This window comes from Malaclemys terrapin, chromosome 2 (genome assembly GCF_027887155.1).
Source record: "Malaclemys terrapin pileata isolate rMalTer1 chromosome 2, rMalTer1.hap1, whole genome shotgun sequence".
Lineage (NCBI taxonomy): Eukaryota > Metazoa > Chordata > Testudines > Emydidae > Malaclemys > Malaclemys terrapin.
Genome location: NC_071506.1, coordinates 118,013,553 through 118,029,042, shown reverse-complemented (window position 1 = coordinate 118,029,042; position 15,490 = coordinate 118,013,553).

Genomic DNA, 15,490 nt, shown 5'->3' with positions numbered 1-15,490 from the left:
GGGCTTTGTCTTCATTGAGGAGGGAGGGAGGAAGGTGGGTTCTTACCACTTATTACCATTTAACCAGGTGGTAAAATCCTTCTGGACACAAGGCAGGTTATAGTTTCCACATGTTAGCAGGATGAGCCCTGGTCTACACTACAAACTTATGTTGTTATGTAACAGCATGGCACCCACCCCGGGAAATGCCCCTTTTTGACTGGGTATTTCTGCACTTCTCAGTTTATGGTGACCGCTTCTGGCAGTTTCTCTGCCTGTTTCGACTGAACAGTCTGTACAGAACACAACTCAAACAGACCCCTTCTGGGGTATTACTCCAACCAAGTCTTTAAGCAGTCGTGGCAGATGAGCCCCCAGGACTGCTTCCCTGGGGATTTTTGGCCCACTCTGGTCTGTTTTGGCCCCAGCTGGGCCTCTTAACAGTTCAGATCCCCTTCTGGGGGGGTTTAATCGCCATCTAATTGTAGGCCACTTCTCCAGTAGCCTATGTGGGGGACCCAGGCCCACCCACTACTCCAGGTCCCAACCCAAGGACCCGAAGAATAACAGCCACAATGCCCCTTTAACTAAACTGCTTTCAGTTCCACTTCCCTATGGCTCCAACCTTCCCCAATGCTTCATCCTTACCTCAGGGCTCTTCTATTTTCAGGTTCAGCAGACAGCCTGGAGCCCTCTCTCACGCTCCCAGTCCCCGCTAGCACTGAGATGTCCATAGTGATACCATCTTTCAGTCCACAAGGAACACCACATTCACTCCTCAGGCTCCAAGCAGCAATTGACTCTAGTACACACTGCAGCTCCTTTTATACTAAGCTGCAACCCTCTGATCAATGAGCCCCTTGCAGTCACCCCTTCTGATTGGCTGCTTCCTGCACAGTCTCTCTAGGTGGCTTGGAGGACTTAGCTCCACTGCTCCCTTCCTGGGATGGGTGTAGCAGGACTCTGAGGCCTCCAGCAGGGGGCCTCTGGCCCTAGTCCACCCTGTCACATGGTATAAGTACGTCACTCAGGAGTGTGGAAAATCCATCCATCCACACAGTTATACCAACCTCACAGTATAAACAGCACTTTAAGTGTAGAGAAGCTTTCAGGTAAATGCAAGTTTCCCCCAGAGTTTACCTTGACATGTGTAAAAACTACAAACAGCCTTGTCTTCACTAGAAATTTTCCTTTGTGTTGGTTAATGAGGTAAGAATACACCTTTTTCCTAATGTAGTTGGCTAGCCATTCACAGTCTTTGTTTAATCCTGAGCCGATGGTGTCAACTTTGCAAATGAACTGAAGTTCAGCAGTTTCTCTTTGGAGTCTGGTCCTGAAGTTTTTTTGCTGCAGGATGGCTACCTTTAAATCTGCTATTGTGTGTCCAGGGAGGTTAAAGTGTTTGCAAATTTTACACTATCAGCTCAGGATTAAACAAAGACTGTGAATGGCTAGCCAACTACAAAAGCAGTTTCTCCTCCCTTGGTTTTCACACCTCAACTGCTAGAAGAGGGCCTCATCCTCCCTAATTGAACTGACCTCGTTATCTCCAGACTGATTCTTGCCTGAATATTTATACCTGCCTCTGGAAATTTCCACAACGTGCGTCTGACGAAGTGGGTATTCACCCACGAAAGCTTATGCTTCAATATGTCTATTAGTCTATAAGGTGCCACAGGACTCTTTGTTGCTTTTTACAGATCCAGACTAACACAACTACCCCTCTGATACTTGACACCATGGGGGGGAAAAGTAATTTATAATTTAATAGTTAGACACGCAGGAAGGGGTGACACTGGGAGAGGCTTTCAGGGGCAATAGCCACCCCAAATTTTGCCTTAGGCCACCCCCCACCCCTTGTAGCCACATCTCCCAGAACAGAGGTCAAACATTAAGCAGAAGTAAGGGCGGCATGGTATGGCATTGCCACCCTTACTTCTGCAATTCTCCAGTGCTGCTGGTGGTGGCACTGCCTACAGATCTGGGCACCCGGCCAGCATCCACTGCTCTCTGGTTGCCCAGCTCTGAAGGCAGTGCTTGCCCTCAGCAGCAGCACAGAAGTAAGAGTGCCAATGGGGCACTAAGTCTGGTGTGAACAGAGATATTGACAACATTTCTTCATGCCCCTCCCACCCCCATATTAAACAGGAGCTATTTAAAAAATCTTTTCTGCTTATAACAATAATTTGATAAAAATGTGTTTTAGTCCATTTAAAAGCAGTGAGAAAAGGTACATTCATTTTAAACAATAGGGTTGTAAATTTAGCATTTAAAATAGTGGCAAATATAAAAAATGTGGTTTTAATTTATAACGGGGGTTTCACTCAGAGGCTTGCTGTGTGAAAGCGGTCGCCAATATAAAAAGTTTGAGAACATTTTTTTTTCTGTCTGCATGTTTTATCCTCACTAGATAAGAAATAAGTTGTGTGGTTACAGAGGAGATAAGGTTTAGCTTTCCTCTACCAAGACTCTGGGAATTCAGTCATATGTAGGCTTGGCAAAAATCAATTTTATATATTGCAACAGATAATACTGATGTTTATCTTTCAGTATTTTTTTTAATTTTTAACGATTAAAGCTTTCATAGTTGTGCAAAGTTATGGGCTTTAAACTTTTATTTTTATCTATTTAGATTTTCACTGTTATAGGAAATTATGGGATGTAGGCAATGAGGGGGGGATCAGACAATTATTTAATTACAGAAGATGTTGAGAGTCAAAAGGTTAAAGCTCTATAACCCATTAAAATACTAACTGTCAACATCAGATATCGAAGTATACATAGTAAATATCCTTAGATCAAACTCTGAGTTCTCAAAACTGCACTTGTCTATCTGTAAATGGATCAATTATTAATGGAAATATTGTTTCATTAGTTTGTGTGTATGTACAGTGAAATTGATGTTTACAGACATTTTACTAATAAAAATCTATTCCTTCCAAGCCTAGTCAGATGATAGTAAGATCAATATTTTTTTCTGAAGCTCATTAGTTTGGGTAACATATGTTTTTTCAGGCACAGGTACAGAAATACAGAGAAGAAACAAATTACAAATTCTAAAATATATATGCCTGCTTCACAACACATCAAGCTGCAATCTAAAATATCTTACTGATTGCTGATAAAGATGCTTGAAAATTTTAGAATTTTGTGAAAAGTGGCCTTTTATTGAAATACGATTTTTGTGCAGATTTTTTTAGCTTCGTTTTTCTGATACTCTTGATAAAAAATAAAAAGATAATTCTTGTTAATATTCTGCTTTGCATTTTTCAGTGTATTCATTCTCCCCTTCCTACCCATCTTTCTTCCCCATTTTTTCTCACCCCTCCCCCTGCTTCTCCCTCCATACACACACACACACCTTTCTCAGTGATAAAATTCGGGAGGGGGAAGTGCAGGGGAAAAGGAGAAAAAATGGAAAAAATTGGAAAAGTTCAAAACCAAAAATTTGATTAAAAAGTTCACGAAAAGGTTTTAAAGAAACAAAAAATTGTCTGTTTACAAAACCTGTAGCGTAAAAATGTCTTCAAAATGTTATGCTATTTCAAAAAGAAATCAGCTAGCTCTAACGACTGTCCTATGCCAAATTCCTATAAGTGCTACTTCCAGTATTTTAAAGCACTGCCAAGAAATCTGAACTAAAAATAGGGAATAATGAAATTTGTGAACATTCTAAGTCCCCTGCATTTGAAAGTCATTGCTAGGGAAGGCCCCCAGGACATGCCAGAGGAGCTCTTCTATATTCTATTAAGGCTCCATCCAGGCTAGAAAAAAAAATGTATTTTTAATTATTATAATTATTTATTATTTGTATTACCATAGCACCTAGGAGTCCTAGTCATGGACCAGTACCTCATTGTGCTAGGCACAGTGCAAACAGAACAAAAAGGCAGTCCCTGCTCCAAAGAATTTATAATCTGAGGCCTGACCTATAACTGAAGTTAGGTCGACATAGCTTCAGCACGCATAGATGTGAAAATTCACCCCCCCAGAGCACCACAGTTAAACTGATCTAATCCCCATATAGGTGCAGCTGGCTCAATGGAAGAATTCTTCCATCCTGCCACTCCGGGAAGTAGATTACCTACTGTGATGGAAAAACCCCTTCCCTCACCGTAGGAAGATTCTACATTATGGCGCTACAACAGCATAACTACAGCACTGTCACTGTAGCGCCTGTACTGTGGACATGGCCAAGTATAGGAGAAGAGACCTCAGCTGGATACAGACAGACAGATCAGGGAGGACAAAGACATAATGAGACAACATTGGTCAGCATGACAGGCTGTGGACTCAGCACACCAGTTAAGGTTTTTGTAGGCATCATGGAAAAAGGAGAGTTTTAAGATGGGTTTTAAAGCGTATGAGTTAGATTTGTGGATGTTTACAGGGAACTCCTCCCACGTGTGAGGGGCAGCATGGGAGAAAGTACGAAGGTGCTTGTTTTAAAATTTAACAAGTGGGCGGCCTGTTAGCTAAAGTGGTACTTTATAACTACTACTGCCTTGACCCCACTAGGATTTAACCATGTGCTAGCTAACACTTATCAAATATACACCTTTTTTCCTGGTGAAGGCAAGGCCCAAGAATGTGCTAAGAGAGTTAGTAACTTTGAAGATTCTTCAAATAGTAATTGTTTGCATACTTTGGTGATAGACACTATAGAAAAGATTAGATTGTCCATTTTGATTTTACAGCTTTGGCTATTTTTATTGTTTGTTAGTTCCCTACCAAATATTTCTCAACTTTCCTTTCACACCTGGAGAATGGCCAGTCAGCAATCCAGACTGCAGAAGAGATATTTATAAATATCAGATAAACCAAAAAGATATCGAAGATTTGATTGTGGGTTTCAAAGCTATACCTTGCTTTATAGTCAACCACTAAATATCTGGATTACATTATCAAGTGCTGTATTTGAACATAGAAAAGGTAGCAACTGATCAATCTGAACAAAACCTTGCAGAGTTCAGTCATTTTAGTTCTACAAACTGAACCCTGCAGGAGTTTTTCCACCAGGGTTTTCACTAGACCAACTATACCCACTACAACAAGGACCCAAACCTTCAAGGAGAACCCTCTATGAAATGGCCTGGCCTCCTCACAGGCCATGGGAATCCGACTTCTCCAAACCTTATTTTTGCTCTCTTCTTGTTGCACAGAAAGCATGGAGCCAAAACATCACATTCTTGTTTGGTTTGCTGACTTGTTATGTACAGACCCGTTTTGTGACATAGGCAGCTTCCCTTACATTGCACATCCAATATCAACCATTACATTCAAAGAGTACCAAATCATTAGTACTTAAGACATTAGTATTTGAGCACTTAAGGCCTGATATGCATCTTTTGAAAGGGAATACATCCTTGCCATGCTTGAAATATAACCCACTGAGCAGTTGTTTACATTTGTCATCATTCATCCTATGGTGTAGATTTAAATCACATTTGTAAATCCAAGTCAAAAGAAGCTCCCAGGAAGGACTGGGTGTTTATCAGTGAGTGAAAACAAAACAAGGCAGCTGATCTGTGTAAAAGAAAATATTATATTGCTTCTCTGTACCTTCCTCCTGATGTGCAAAGTCAGCAACTCATGAAGACAGTGTGACGGGTTGAGTCACAGAAACCCCCTTGGGACTGCCACCTGATGTGCTGAGACTACCTCTGAGCCCATTTTCCCTGATAGCTTGGGACTTCAGTACCCTGTCTTGTTGAGCCAGACACACTAGCCTGCTTCAAACACAGAACCAGGTCTGAACCACTTCCCCCAAAAGCTGCAGACGTAACTGAAAATGGGTTAAGAAGTGCTCTTGTCTCTAGCACCAAGATCCCAATGGGATCCAATCCCCAAATAAATCCGTTTTACTCTATATAAAGCTTATGCAGGGTAAACTCATAAATTGTCCGCCCTCTATAACACAGATAGAGAGATATGCACAGCTGTTTGCTCCCCCTGGTATTAGTCACTAACTCTGGGTTCAATAATAAACAAAAGTGATTTTATTAAGTATAAAAAGTAGGATTTAAGTGGTTCCAAGTAATAACAGACAGAACAAAGTAAGTTACCAAGCAAAATAAAACAAAAACACGCAAGTCTAAGCCTAATACAGTAAGAAATTGAATGCAGGTAAATCTTACCCTCAGAGATGTTCCAATAAGCTTCTTTCACAAACTAGACTCCTTCCTAGTCTGGGTCCAGCAATCACTCACACCCCCGTAGTTACTGTCCTTTGTTCCAGTTTCTTTCAGGCATCTCTTTGAGGTGGAGAGGCCATCTCTTAAGCCAGCTGAAGACAAAATAGAGGGGGTTCCTGGGCCTTTTATATTCTCTCTCTTGTGGGCCGAAACCCCTTTGTTCTCCTGTGCAAAATCACAGCAACAAGATGGAGTTTGTAGCCACCTGGGCAAGTCACATGTCTATGAATGATTCAGCTTTTTGCAGGTTGCCGCCATTGTTTACATGTTAGTTTGAATGTTCCCAGGAAAGCTCAGATGTGGATTGGCGTCTCCCAAAGTCCATTGTCAGTTAAGTGTTTCTTGATTGGGCACTTACTGAGAATAGTCCTTTCTCAAGAAGCTGACCAAATGCTTCACTGAGGCTACTTAGCATCAAACACATTGAGATACAAGTACATAGCCAATATTCATAATTTCAAATACAAAAATGATATACACATACAGACAGCATAATTATAACCAGTAAATTGCAACCTTTCCATAGACACTCCACTTTCCCTCCTCTGCACAAGACCTGGTGCAACCATAGGACCTTGGTTGCAACAATGATCTATATAGTCACAGTTCATGTCAATAACGTCACAGACAGTACAGGGAAAGAGTAGTGGCATCTTTGTCTAGTGTGCCCCAATGAAAGAGGGCTGTTGTAGTTTGCTCACCATAAGCCAAAATTCTGCACTCTCTGTTACACTGGCACAACCCTATTGCATGAGTGCAACAGCGAGAGCAGAAGTTAGCCCCATCACTGTGTTTTGAACATCATTTAAATTAATGCTGAGAGTATTTTGAGCCACTGAACAAAGTTGTGATCAAATCCAAAACCTTTTCATGTTTTCTACTGTGCTTTATGGTAACAATAGGAAGGACAGATGTGGAGACAGTAATTTCTAGAACTACACAAAATAAATTGTTCTAGTGATCCAGAAAGTTTGCTTGCTCCTTTTGAATTAACAAAGCTAGCTATATGCATTTGTAAACTATTACTATAGTATCAAGTTGTGGTCTAGTAATTGGAGGTACCTGACTGATGTTATCCAATTGCATATAAAATTCAGAAGGTATCCATCTTCCTTTGACGCAATTAAGGAATCATAATTTTGACACCTAATCTGTGAATTAATTTCTCATTGTCTCCCCTTTCCTTCATTCACCTGGAGTTGCGATAGATTCTCAAACGTATCAATCAGTATAAAATCCTGAATCTGGCTCTGCCAATCTCAGTCCTCCCAAAGGTAATAAACCCATCTTTTCTATCAGAGCCTCAGAACTGCTTTGCAATTCCCTCTTGACTCACTGAGCTATATATTTCTCTGCCTTGTTGCTTAGTTCACAAAAATTCTGTCTGGCTCTATGGAAAATAAAGTGTGTTTTCCAAGTCAACATTTCAGACAGCTTAAGTCAAGGCATGGCATGGCAAATTCATTAGGTACTGCTATAGTACCTGTTCTTCTGTGCCACCCAGAAATATCTGAAAAAAACAAAATTTATATAGAACTAACATGATTCTTGAAAACCATCATGGTATTCACATTATATCCCTCCCCCGCCAAAGCCTTTATTTGTCTCATCTATTTAGATTGCTAACTCTTCTGGGCAGAGACTGTCTCCCACTGTGTTTGTACAGTTCCCAGCACAATGAGGCCCTGATCATAGTTGCGGTCTCTAGGTGCTACTGGAATACAATTAATAAATAATGATAAAATAATGTGTGTAAGTGCCATTTATACCCATTCTAAGGCTGCTTTATAGCCAGAGCAGCGTTTAGGGGCTTTAGTGTAAGTGAAAATCATGCCCTCAGCATTGAAGCAAGTCCTGGATATTTCCAAACATAAACAGAAAAAAGTCACAGAATCATTAATCATATTATCAGCTGCTCCCCTCCCAAAAAACTCACCATCAAAAAATAGCCATAAGCATTTTTCATCTGAGAAATACTGAAATGGAGTTTGAGGTGAAAGGCACATACAGCATGAATTTAAATGACGTTCAAAACATTATACAGTGGTTGTCGGCTAAGTTCCCTCTAAGCTATGTGGCCGCGCAGCAGGCTATCAAAGGCCGTGCAGGCACGCAGTCGGGAGAGACATTTCTCCCCCGGCCCCAGAGCTGCAATGGACTAGTATAGCAGTTTATTCCTGAAATCTTTAATCTGGGAGGTCCACTATCTCTATTTAAACCTTTATCCATAAACCAACAAAATTAAAAACCCCAGTCACACCAATCCTGCTGGGATGTTAACCATTTATGTTAAACAGTCTAATCTGACCCTTGGACATTGCCAATGTGAAGAAACACAAATACACGTTCAAAGTGACTAAGATGAGTCATCACATCACAGAGAGGAAATTAGGGTTAACATACGTCTGGGTTTTCCCAGACATGACCTCCAATCTCCATGCTGCTGCATTTTTGAAATAAGAACAAATGTCTGTGATTTTGAGCTGGGAGGTCAGAGAGCGGTGGGTGCTGGCTGGCCACCTCTGAAGGCAGCACTGCCGCCAGCAGCAGTGTAGAAGTAAGGGTGGTGTAGTATGGTATTGCCACCCTTACTTCTGAGCTGCTGCTGGTGGCGGCGCTGCCTTCAGAACTGGGCAGCAGGAGAGCTGTACCCATCCTCCCCCCTCCTACTTCCTCTCCCCCCAACAGTGTCTTCTATTTGGGAACTTGAAATATGGTAACCCTATAGAGAATATCCTCTGAACTCTCCTCCTTTTGTACTCACAATCTTTCCCTTTTCTCCTCCATCCCCCAGCTGCCAAGTCAGTCTCTTTTTCACTTTCTTCTCTATAGCTGAAGAATAAAGCCTGGAACACTGAATTTAGAATATGACATCCTTCACCAACTTTCTTGAAGTTAAGGCCTATTAGGCAAAAAAAGCTGAACTCCAAATTTGTGAAGTTCCTCTCTAAAGTACAGTATGTTTTTATTGTGACACTATGGCCTCTGTTCCTATTGCCTAATTTTTTCTTCCTAGGGCTATAAAAAAAATGGAGGGTGGGTTTCAAAATAAGTGTGGCATCTATTACATTTAATTACTTCTGCCTGCGGCTGGCATGGTCAAGGTGCAGCTACTAACAAGAGGCAATGACTAATTGAGGTTGGTCCTTAAACTCAGCTTTACCGTATGTAAATTAGACCAGTTGTTTGGAGACCACCTGCACGTTGGTGGAATTTTAATGGGTTATGACATGGCTCTAAAAAAAGAGGGCTCAATCCTGCAAGGTTCTGAGCCAACTTGTAAGGCACCCTTAACTGCCACTGGAGTTGAGAGAGCTCAGCATGTTACAGGCCTGATACATACCTGTAGTTGTAGCAAGGTACTGAGCATAGTAAGGCTGTGTCATTACCATGAAACAGCTGCCCAGGGAGGTGCAAAGGAAGTCTTAACCTGGTCCATGTAGATTCAAGCAGATACCGTGAAAGCCTTTGGAACTGAATCCTGCATTTACTGCAGTTCACTTGCATACACTCACACACCCACCTATTGTTTGTGACATATTTATTAAAGATGATTTTAATGGATTGGCCACAAATTATTTTGAGTCAATCAGCTGGTATCCACTGCAATATCTTTTAGCAGAGCCTGGGGATTATCTAATGGCAACAGTGGGTTTACACTAAAGGGAATTAAGCAACTATATCTCCATATAGTGAGATGGAGACCTAACCCCCTGTACTGCCTGTCAGCAACATCTGTACACAGGATACTTCACAGCATGTTGCACACAGTGGAGGTTTGATTCATTTTCTTTTTTAAAAGGCACACTTAGTATTTATAAAAGGTGCTGGAGTGACCACCCTGGAAACTGCAATCCTCTCTCTCTCTCTCTCTCTCTCTCACACACACACACACACACACACGGCATCAGCAATGCCTGTCTTAGTGCCTCAACCAACTGTCCTCAGCCCTGTTCCAGAGGGACCATTTATGGCAACAAAGCAGTAATTGAAGGTATGTCTACACATAAACCGCTACAATGGCACAGCTGCACTGCTGTAGCGCTTCAGTGTAGACACTACCTACGCTGATGGGAAGGGTGCTCCTATCACAGTAGGTAACCTACCTCCCTGAGAGATGGTAGTTAGGTCAATGGAAGAATTCTTCTATCTATCTAGCAGCGTCTACAATGGGGATAGGTCGGAATAGCTATGATTCTCACGGGTGTGAAAAATCCACATCCTTGAGAAATGGAGCTATACCCAATGTAAATTCCTAGTGTTGACCTCAAACTCAAGGATTATTCAGAGTTCTTGGTCTCCCTATGGTTTGCAATGTGGGTTCTTGTCTTGTTAGAGCTGGATTGGAACCATCAGCTCATTTCACTTATGCCACTGAATGCCCATCAGACAGTAGAACTTCAGGCCACTGCTGAACTAATAAGATTTCAATGGGCACCTTAGAGCATGTATACACTGCAAGTGAAGGTGCTATTGTAGCCAGATAGGTATACCCATGCCAGCTTTCATCTAATTAATATAGATAATAGCAGTATAGACACTCTGGCACAGGCTTCAGCATGGGCTAGCAACCCAAGTACATACCCAGGCTCCGTGGAGGGCTTGCACTCAGGCTATGCTACAATCACAACTTCACTTGCAGTGTAGACATACTAAGGTGCCTGCTGAAATCTCAGCAGCTCAGTATTGATCTCAGGTTCTCCTGTCTGATGGGTTTTCAGTGGCATTAGGGAAATGAGCTGATGGTTCAAGTCCAGTTCTAACAAGACAAAAAGGGAATGAGCTCAAGCCCACTTGAACCCCTAGGCTTGAGCTTGGGTGACTCACCTGAGCGTCCACTGGAGCGGCAACGTCCTTAAAGTTATTTTTAGTGCACCAGCTTGAGCCACACTAGCGCAAGTCTGTCTACCCAGACTGGGAGGCTGGCACTCCTCTGCAGTGTAACCATACCCTTAAAGATGAAGTAATCTCCTTTACCAATCCTCACCCGAGTCAGGTCCCTCAAGGATTTCTATAGTAGTAGCTTGTTCAAAAGGAATGACCAGCTCAATTTAGTAGCTGGCTTTCCATCCAGCAAGTCCTATTTTACAGTTTGAGAGACTTGATCCATCTATAAAATGGGGATAATAGTAATTCCCTACCTCACAGGGATGTTGTGAGGATAAATACATTAAGGATTATGAGGTGCTCTGATACTATGATAATGAGGATTCTGGGGCTATCAGACAGACAGATAGATCAGTGGGGTTTTGTTCAGAGACTCAAAAACCGCCAACCCACACATAATTATATGATAAGTATTTCCATTTAGTTCACAAGACCTCACAATTACCATAAGCTTTTAGCTGAATGTGATTTCCGTCACTGTTACGCACAGATACTTATGTGTAATACCATCTTGGTATATTTCTTCCCTTTACGTAAATCCCCAAATGCATGTCTTAGCTGAAATTGTTTATGACAAGAATGATTATACAAACAAGAGACAACTGTTCTACAGCACTGAAGATCTGAACACTCAATGTGCAGTCAAGCTTTGGAACAACTCATCTGTCTGCAAATATTTCTAGTAGAAAGCCATTAAACTGGTGAAAGAAACTTGGGGCTGACCAATAACAATATCTGAGTAATCTGGGGGTGGCGGGAAGGGACGATTATACTTCATCACTGTAATACTTACATTAAAAAAGAAAAATGATCATGAGGATTATAGATAGGTATGTAACACAGGAGTAAACATTTATCTTAGGAATTAGAAAATAGAATTTTTAAAAAAATCTGCTGTTGCTCTACAAACTATTGCAGTTATAAATGAGAAATGAGAAATCAGGAATCATAATGAAAGACTGGACTGCAGGAGACATTTAAACATGCTGCTTATAATAATAATAATAATAATAATAAAAGGGTTAGTGGACAATATATGGTGCTGAATGGCCTTCTCTTTCCTTACTTCCTTAAGATTTTTGACAATATTCAAATGTCAGCTGGTTTAATAACTGGTGGGGAAATTACTTCAAATTCCCAAGAAATGAGTCCTTAGCTCCTGATCCAACCACTAGACTATACTGTATACCATTTTATTCTTCTCATGGCAGTAACTGTTTAGCCCACTATTTTTGCACAGTGTTCCAAAGTAATAGGCATAAAGAAACAGTTATTCAGAGAGAGACTCACCCCCACTCCCAAAAAATAAAGAAAAAAAAAAAAAAAAGAAATCAGGAGCATGGGATTTTAGAACTGTATCAATAGTCAACTATTTAAGTAGCATTAAAACAGATCTGAGCAAAGACTTAGGAACAAGAGACCAGCTCAACTTAAGGCCCTGATTCAAAGCACTTCAGCATGTGCTTGAAATCCTGGCCCCACTAAAGTCAACAGCAAAATTCTCCCTGACTTCATTGGGGCCAGGATTTCACCAAAGATTTTTATTTAATTTAATATGAAAACGAAGAACAGAAGAGTATAATATACCTTGTGTATACTCAAATTTTAATATGCCCCATAATTTTCATTTTTCAACATACTGTCAGTCCAATCATTCACAACTCAAATACTCTGCAGAAGTTGTTGGGGGAAACCGGAACCTGTGGTAGCTAGGCAAAGGACAGCGAGGCTTTAGACACCCAAGAACATATGGGAGGTGATTTAGAATTATGGAAGGAGTTTTGGGATAAAAGCATTGCCTGGATGTTCCTGCTAAAACCAGAAGTTAACGAACAGCACTGAAAAATACATTTTCATCATTAGGCTTCAGAATACACACCCCCACAGAAAAGAATGGGAGCAGCAGGCCCATCTACAGGGGTATTTCCAGGCTTTCTGCAGACACCACTACATTGGATACACTTGGAAGGTTTTCTTCACAATTATAAAAGCTGGAAATGTCAATGTGTTTTTGTTTTTTTAAAAGAAAAGTATTCATTTAGGAGCAGAATTGTGCAGTAAAGGGAGGATTCCAGGGCTGTGGAATACATAGTCTCTGCTTTTGTTTGTGTGCTGTAGTGGATAAATTGAATAGATTTCCAAAAATGTAGGAGAAAAAAAATCTAGTTTTTTAGTTACTCAAGGGACTTGAAAGAAAAGAATTACACACACAAAATAATCAAAAAGAAAAACTGTTACTACCTTAAGTACTTAAGCAAAGGATTTCAGGGAATTGTTCTACCAAATGATTTTAAAATTGCTTTCCTGGCAACAGCCACAGAAAACCTCAACGTGTTATGTATGAAGACTTCCTTAAGGCACAGTGCTCATCATTAAATCAATCTTTGTGCTCCTTCTTCACATGCAAGCTTTTTTAATTTAGTGAAATCCAGCTCCATGAAGTGAAATCAAAGTCCCAGAAGCACTTCACTGCATTTCCACTCAGTGTGATGCTTCGCCATAAGCAATCGGGTTATGCTATGTATTTATCACTTTGAATTGCAGCAATTAACACCTACCAGATATATGTTAAGTGTTGTATTCCAAGGTCTTACCTTCACTAAGAGGGCGGGGGAATGTATTTTTAACATGTTACAATCCTAGACAAAGCAAGCTGTACTTTAAAATGTATTGGCTGGCCAAGATAAACCCTAAACTTTCCCCTAAGATTTATTTTATCATCTAAGACGTTATCTACACACACAAGTCATGCAAGTATAAAGCTAAGGTGTGAATTTAAACTGATACCATTATCTATATAATAAGATTGCAGGAATGTCATTCTGTGCATAACTCAGAAGCCTAAAATGTTAGTAAAGTCCATGTGAAGCAATGGAAGCAACTACAAGCATGCTTGAGAGCTGGTTTTGTTTAAGTATCACCAGGTTGAGTCATCACTGGGTTTCACAGTCTGTTACTATCCAATTTTTAAGTTCTCAGCCAGTTTTGACTTTATGAATTACACCTGTGTGGTGTTCAGCTACAGTAAGGAATGTATCTATGCCATGCCTAGAGTCCCAGACCATTGTGATATCAGCGGTCACTCAACCAATCACAACCCTTAATCTAGAGCTAATTTACATGCAACAAATTTTCATTGGTTACATGAGGGAGACTGCACAGCTGGAGGATTACTTGGCCCAACTGCCACAGACATGCACTCAACTGCCACCCACAAAATAATACGACCAGCATACACAATGACCCCCAGACATACAGAGCTCGTCACAGCAGTACACACCCCTCATTCGCCATCTGTACAAATCAACACAACTCCCCTAGACACAAATCATCACACCCACCCACATACCACCAGCAGCAGCACACACAATAGCACCAACATCACCTAGAAGCCTAGACCAACCGTTGAGTCACCATGAAGGGATGGAAACAGCTACAAACACAGTCGAGAGATATTTTTGTTGAGAATATCACCAGGATCGGACTTCACTGGGATTCACGGTCTGTTACAATCCCATTTTTAAGTTCTTAGCCATTTTTGGCTTTTTTTTTTTTTTACATACAACTTTATGAATTACAGCCATGCAACAGCACAGGCTTTCAGTTACTAGTACAGGAAAAACTCCCTAGGTGAACACTCATTCTGGTAGAAGAGTGCCCTTCTGGTTTAGTTTATGGCACTTCAGAAGGGGTTTAACCTATGTAGGCGTTTATACCAGAATAAGAGGGCATATCTACGTGGGGACACTCATAAAACTTAAATGGGATTAAACCCGTGTGAGTGCTCTCAACCACAAATAACATGGTTTAATGTGCTTTAGCTAGTGCACTTTAAACTCACTCCTTTAGTTAATCTGGTTTAACTTTCCTGATTTTCCCCATGTAGACATTCCCAATGTCTACATGGGGGCTACACCTGTATAAATGGACCTTTGTAACTGGTAAAAGCATTCACATGTCGACAAGTCCAATATATGTTAGCTGACAACTTCCTTTTCTACACTAGGATTTAAACACATGTTTTTTCCTTATGAAGATATGGCCCAAGTGGATTATCACTTCCCCAACACCTGTTTAGCAGATGCAAAAAAGGAAGGAGGGAGGGAGTAGCCTCTGGCATGGTCTACATTAAAAACTTTTATAGGCATAGCTGTCAGGGGTGTGAAAAAACCACACCCCCAGGTGACACAGCTATGCTGACAAAACCCCCCATGTAGATGAAGCTATGCTGAGAGAAAAGTGCTTCTGCTGACATAGCTAATATCATATGGGGAGGTGGTGCTTCTACACCAACAGAAAAACCATGTCTGTTTGAATACACTAAGGGGCTATGCGGGTTTAGGCTCCATAGTATAGACATAGCCTTTGTTCCATGAGCCTTGTTACATTGGCCTCCGTCTCTGCCATCAGTGAGCAACCAGTGATGTAAT